Source organism: Medicago sativa, chromosome 2, assembly GCF_051527215.1.
Source record: "Medicago sativa cultivar Bolivia chromosome 2, Bolivia_mono, whole genome shotgun sequence".
Classification (NCBI taxonomy): Eukaryota; Viridiplantae; Streptophyta; class Magnoliopsida; order Fabales; family Fabaceae; genus Medicago; species Medicago sativa.
In genome coordinates, this window is record NC_140750.1 from 31,870,473 (window position 1) to 31,878,303 (window position 7,831).

Genomic DNA, 7,831 nt, shown 5'->3' on the forward strand with positions numbered 1-7,831 from the left:
TAGTAGTGTTAAGGTAGATTCTAATAGCTTTACCTGCCGAAGCACCTAAGGAAGTAGCTGGCAAAATGTGAGGATCAGAAAGAAGCTCCTCACCTTGATTTGCGAAGTTGAGTAGTATCATTCCATATCCACCGGAATTTTTAACTTCCGCTCCTTTTTCAGTTCTACCATTGATTCGTCTTTCGCAAACAACTACTTTTCCTTAGGCGCAAAACAGAAAAACAGTAATATGTGAATAAAAATATTCAGCCAAAACCCAATAGCAGCTACACCAGAAACCCTGCAAAACAGTTCGAGCAAACAACACACAAGAAAAGCCAGCAACTTGGCTGCCACACCATCTGTTCAAGGCCAAAACAGAATGAATTTCAGCAGTAGCCAATATGCACCAAATATATGCGGAGAACTAAAAATGAAAACACCAAAACCAGCTGTTAAAAACACCCTCAAACCGGGACTGCTACAACCATTGCACATATTTGATTGACATAGTCTTTTTACAAACAGACAAACACACATTGTGTCCATTAAGTGAATTACAAACACACCTAATATTTTCTTCAAACATAAAGCATAATAGAATCTTTTCTTAGAGTAAGAACATACCATGTTCTAGTAGGAATTTAGCCAAAAAAAGAACATACCATGTTCCAAACATAGTAAGACCATTTGTTAAAATATATCCTTAATAGGATAACCTTAAAAATATGCTAAACTAGGACAACCACCAGACCTTTTAAAACATCACAAGTTACTTAATATACTACAGGGTTAACCTAAGTGGTTTCCATCCAAAATACACAAACTTCCTTCACTTGTTTGACTGAGCAGCAGTTCTTGCAGCCATTGCTTTGTTCCATAACTCAACAACATTGTACTCCAACATTTCCTTGTAATCGTTATGACCTACCAATAGCAAACGCATAGTTATTTTCATCCTAACTTTGTTTTCATCCATCTGCATGTGAAAGAGATTTGATATTAATCAAATGTATAAAAGGAATTAATAATATAACAGCTGCCATAGATACAAGTAAGTGTGTTTGATGTTCGCTTACCACACCGTGAATCTGGCTGTTGAAGTTATTCTGCATGTTAATCCATTCTGTTACCCACACTCCAGAATTATCACTACAATCATGTTAAAAGATGGTGATTAGATTTATTTATCCACTATTTAACCTCTTGGTAATAATGAAACACATTGTCATGTTATTCACCTGGTACCACAATATGGAACGCCACGGGGCTCAACAATGTTCCATATGCTCAAGTCAGGTATCACACAAAAAGGAACTTCATTCCCATACACCCTTAACACAAGTTCAGACAACTTTTCAGCCTGCAATATCATAGAAAAAAAGGCTGAAATGTGTAATTATTTTTATTTATTCAAAACTTCATATCCCATTCAGTTTAGGATATCTTACAATTTTGTGAATTGTCATCCGTCTACCACCCTTGTTTCCATCAGTGAGATTTGAATCCACATGATATATTCTCCTTTCCTCTATGTGGACCACCATAAGATACCAATGGCCTTCAAGCACTTCTTCAATAGGCACATAGATCTACACATAAATTAACATAATTACTTAATAAAGGATTATGATTAAAGACTAGTTTGATTGTTAGCAATTTATCTAAATTTCATTACCAAGTTCAGTTTATCAAATTTAGGCATCCAATCTTGAATGTAAGTACTCTCAAGTCCATCAACACTAGTTTCCTTTGCAACATCCATCTACCAAATAATGTCGTAGTTAGTTAGTGTCATCTCATAGTTACTTAGAGTGGTAATTCCAAGAAACCTGTCATGATATACTTACCGCAAATGATGGAGGAAAGTACCACACAGTTCGTGATGTAGCATTTTTTTGATTCCAAGTCGCTTTCAAAGTCATCGTGTGTATAACCTTGAAAACATATAAGATGTTACATTTGCTTGTTTAACAAGTAATTTAATTATTATATTTACAAAGAGATTATTTACCTTTTCATTCACCCTACCCTCAGGCATTAAGCATTGAAAATCAGTTCGCAATGCATAAAATGTTCCCAAACCAAACACCAAGTCACTGTTACATGTTTCAGACAAGTCAATAATAAATATTTTGTTAACTCCTTGCTGTCTAATTTTAAAAAACAAAGTAGTTTATATGTACCAAAACTAATTTATTGTGAGAAAGTACTTACAAATCATCAGATTTAACAGGTCGGAACATGTAAGCACAAACTTGAGCTTCTAGCAATGATAATTGCATATCAACTTTTGGCCTAAACTCACACATCATATACTACATTTTTCGGTAAATAAAAAGGTTTATCATTATTGAGGTTTAAATAGACTATAAAATAAGAAAAGGTTAAAATCAAAAAATAAGAATCTACCTTTGGAACTGTTGCACCTGTTACTTTAGGCTTTCTACAACTTCTCCCACAATAATTGATTTTCCAATATAATAAAAGTTCAATTCACTAAGATGTTATTTTTAATTTTCTACCAATTCTCCCACACAATCAGTTTTTTTTTTTATGAGAACACTGTTAACTATTTTCTAACAGTATTATTAACATTTTTTTTTGAAGAGATTAAATATTAACATGTTAATAACCTTATTATGTGATAAAAGCCGTCTAACACTGTTGAAACAAGTTTCCCTTCTCAAATCTGGCCCATTGAATTAAACAAGTTTCCCTTCTCAAATCTTGTAGAAGGTGTGTTTTACCAAGTTATAACTAAAAAGTAGTTAAATACACCTTAAGGTGTAGCTTACTAAAACACTCCCACATAACAACTAGTGGGTGTGTTCTAGCAAATCTCATATATATATATATATATATATATATATATATATATATATATATATATATATATATATATATATATATATATATATATATATATATATATTCTTTATCATTTAAAAACTGTAACAAACTAAATGATTATATTTATACTTATTTTTTTATTATCCCAATTTTACCCTTATACAACTATTTCTCTAATAAAGATTGTTGGTGTTATTGAAATAGATAATCATGTTTAATTTGGTTTGTTATAACTAGATGATTATGATCGGGCCTTTAGAAGATTTATTAGGAGATTGTGAATTTAAGAGTGATAATTATTCTAGATGATTATGTTCAGGGATTTAGAAGATTTATTAGAAGATTGTGAATTTAAGAGTGATAGGCTTAATCGCATGTTTGATCTCTTATGTTTATTTTAGTTTTCAAATTGGTCCTTCATGTTGGAATAAGTCAGTCTCTTCCGTCACTTAAATTTAAAGATCCAGGTTGACAATATGGGTGATGGAACTTAATTTATTTAAAAAATCAGTTTTAAAACATTTTTTTAAATTTTGCTTCTTTTATTAAACTCAATATCATGTTCTTAATATGTCTATAAAAAATTGCTCAAATTTGAATTTAATATGGACAAAAGCTAAGTGCAGAAAATTTTTGTACTACAAAAAAACTATTAAATTAGAAGGTCTTAGTTTTGTAGGGATTAAAAACATATTTAATCCTATATTTTTTATAAATATAACTAGGGGTGTACATAAGTCGGTTTCGGTTGAGTGTGACCAAACCCTAGACCCCAACCATATAGAGCACCACGATTTGGGTGAGGTAAAATAACCACACGTTATATTATTGGTCTGGTATGGGCAAACCAACTAATTTTTGGTTTAGGTTGGGTTGGGTAGTGGGTTAGCCAAATTATTTTTCTAATTTTTTGTTAATATTAAATGACGAGTCGTCATTTTTTTCTCATAAAAAAATACTAACTTTTTTATTTTCTAAAAAAATTGTATAACATATTTTCATTATATTTTAGCATAAAAAATAATAAACGATAATATCAAATAATTAATTTCATCAAAAAATACTTGCAACAAACTAAAGTTGTATTACATAAAATTGCATTATCTCTTTCAAAAAAATAAAAGAAAATTGCTTATCATAAAAAAAACTAAAAAGTGCAACATCCAAATTTGTAACTCTAGAATGATTTGATTTCCAATATAGAGAATGTATTCTCCTTCTTGAAAATTAGACTTGATTTATGACCATAATATTTTGTATTCTCCTTCTTCTCAATGAAAATAGAAATAAAAATGTTGGCATTATTTGGTAAGTGAGTTTATTAGATTTGAGCCTGGTTTTACCCTAAACCCGTTATTTTATTATGAGTTTTTCATTTTTAAAACCATACTTACCCAATTACCCAACTCAACCTATTTTTCTTGGGTGGGTTGGAGATGTTTTAAATTTTCTACAAAATTCTACCACAATTTCTTTTTTAAATAGAACAAATACTTATTAACATTTTTTTTTCAAAACTAAACATCACACTAATTTTTTTTTTCAATAGATTAACTGAAAATTAAAGTCTGCTAACAATGTCAAAATAATAAAAATGTTATAATGGTTGATCAATTTAATAAAAAAGTATTAAATTAATAGAAATAGCAATTTTATCATTTACGAAACAAGAATTTTTTTTCTCCAAATTTTCTATGAATGATACAATGTTAGATTGTCATTTCTTGGATGCTAACGTCTTAACGAAACAATGTTAAGATTATCTATGAGTAATGAGTAATAAAATGTTCTTTGAATAATTCCAATATCTAACTACTCATGTGCTAATAACATAATAATATGAAAAAACCGTGTCCAACACTATTCAAACAGGTTGCCCTTCTCAAATCCACACCATTGAATTAAAAATTAATATATCTTATGGTTGTGTTAAACTATCTCACAAGAGGAGACTTGTTTCACTCTCTCACCGAAGCCTTGGCCTTAAAAGAATAGGTTATGCTAACTTAACTTGTATTATAAGGATGCAAGTTGAAAAGGAAATTATATAATAATTTTTGTATTGATTTTTTTATTTTTTTTAAATTTTTTGAATACATAATTTTTTAAAAATATTTTTATATTTAATGTTTTAACATGTAACTTTAAACGCAAGTTAGTGTTTCTCTTATAATAAAATCATTTGTAACTTTAAGACACAAGTTAGTCTTTCTCTTATACTAAAGCCATTTATACCCTTATTATTACTATTATGAGTTAGGATTTATTTGTTAGGTTTCAAGTGTGAGTGATTATGTCTCACATCGACTAGAAATTGAGAAAATGTTGGATATATAAGAGAGGGGACCCATATACATAATGCCTTAAGGTTTTGGGTCAAAATGTGGTGTCTAAGTCTCTTAGTTGTCCTGGACGTTTAGTTCATTGCTGCTCTCGGCGCTCTCCGGACTCCCCAACAAGTGATATCACTGCCCTGGTTAGGCTCGGTGGGGGAACATGAGTGGAATCTTAGTGTGGATCAGGTTAGTGATGTGGGCGACTCACACTTGAGGGGGAGATTGTGGGTTTCAAGTGTGAGTAGTTATGTCCAACATCGACTATAAATGGAGGAAATGTTGGATGTATAAGAGAGGGGACCCATATATCTAATGCCTTAAGGTTTTGGGTGGAGATGTGGTGTATAAGTCTCTTAGGTCCTGGACATTTAGCACATTGTTGCTCCCGGCGCTCCTGGGACTCCCCAACAAGTGGTATCAGAGCTCTGATCAAGCTCGGTGGAGGAGAGGGAGCGGGATCCTAGCCTGGTTCAGGCTAGTGATGTGGGTGATTCATACTTGAGGGGAAGATTGTTGGATTTCAAGTGTGAGTTATTATGTCCCACATTGACTAGAAAAGAAGGAAATGTTGGATATATAAGAGAGGTGACCCATATACCTGATGCCTTAAGGTTTTGGATGGAGATATGGTGTCTAAATCTCTTAGTGGTCCTAGACGTTTAACCTATTGCCGCTCCCGGTGTTTTTCGAACTCCCCAACACTATTGATACCAAGTATATATTTAAAGACTTGTATTATCGAGTACCTCTAATGTATGTTACGGACTTACGGTGTTACCCATAAAACAGTTCCAAAGTTTGGTACCTTAGGACTCAATTATGATTTTGGAATAGCAAAGAAACTTGTACAAGCACCTGGATTTCTCGATTCTTTTAGAGTTGCCACCTAACAATGACTTAAAGGGGTGTTGGTCTAATAAATGACATAGAACAACTAGTGGTTTAGAACCTACACTACAGAATTGAGGTTTGCTTGATTATGGATGTTTATTATTATTATTATTATTATTATTATTATTATTATTATTATTATTATTATTATTATTAGGCAATTAGTGGTTCCGATTATATGTCAATAGATCTAACTCACTATGAGTTATATCCATTATTTGCTAGAGATTAAATAAGCATCATATAACAAATTTTAATTTTTTTTAATGAAACAAATTTTAATTCTTATTATGCACAATTAATTAGTATTATAGATGGTATCTATTATTTGTCAGAGATTAAATAAGCATCATATAAGAAATTTTAATTTAATTTTGTAATTTTATAGCAACACAAGAAAGCCAATCTCAATGAGAAGTTTCATGCCCATTCAAATACTATGCCAAAAGTGTAACCAATTATTTTTTTTTTACCAATTAATTAATAAAATTTCTCTAAATTTTTTGTAAGCAACAAATTAAAAGTGCAAATATGCACCGTTATGAATGGCTGAGATCTCAATCGAATACCGACACCTCATCAATCCATCAATCATTTTGCGCGCTCCAAGAGTTTATTCAAAAAATAACAAGTACCATATTTGTTGAGGAAAAAAATATTTTTTTGATAAATAAATTAGTATAATTTTCAATGCATAATTTTTATTTTTGATATACTAGTATGTGCTTATACATTTCCCTTTAAAAATTGCATATGTCCTATCATTTTTCTATTGATTCATGCTATCTAGTGCACCAAACTAAAAAAGAACATGATTTATAGTTTTAAGAGTTTAACGGCATAAGTTCCAATAATCATTATAGTGACCTAAATTATGGCTGATGTTTCCCTTAAGACCTATTAACGGATCCTAAAGTTGAAAATAATTGGTTCATTCATGGTACTTGGCTTGTAGCCTAAGAGTTAGGGAGTGGTTGATGTTGACACAAACATGGCTTTAACTAATCCAGTTTGAAGACGACGAAATAGTAGAGGGTCCCAACAGAGGGTAGAGAAAGTTCAAGACCAAGTACAATATGGTGGAAAGAAAATTGTGCCAACTTGAGACCAACAACGTACCACTAACAAGGACTTAAGCTTGGACGCAATCATTAAATACCAAGTTATGCATATCCATTGCTTTTTATTTAATTCATGAACTCTGCAAGAAAACTAATGTCATGTGCAACAATTATGTGCATGTTTGTCTCTTAAAGAAGGGGAAAATTGTCCCCACATCTTAGGTATGTTATTTTTATTTTTCTATCCACTATTTTGTTGGAGAGTTTAGATGAATGTCCGGAGCAACAATAGATCAATGCACTAAGATTATAAAAAGAAGATATTATATCTCTATCTAAAATCTTAAGATATTGTGTATATGTGTCAAATCTTATACATATATATATATATATATATATATATATATATATATATATATATATATATATATGGGGTTTGCTAGAACACACCCACTAGTTTTCATGTGGGAGTGTTTTAGCAAGTGAATAACTAAAAAGTGGTTAAATACACCCTAAGGTGTATGTTGCTATAACACACCTTCTAACAAAAACAAGTGGGTGTGTTCTAGCAAATCCTATAGGCATTTGCTAGAACGCACCCACTAGTTTTTATGTGGGAGTGTTTTAGCAAGTAAATAACTAAAAAGTGGTTAATTACACCCTAAGGTGTAGCTTTGCTAAAACACTCCCACATAAAAACTAGTGGGTGTG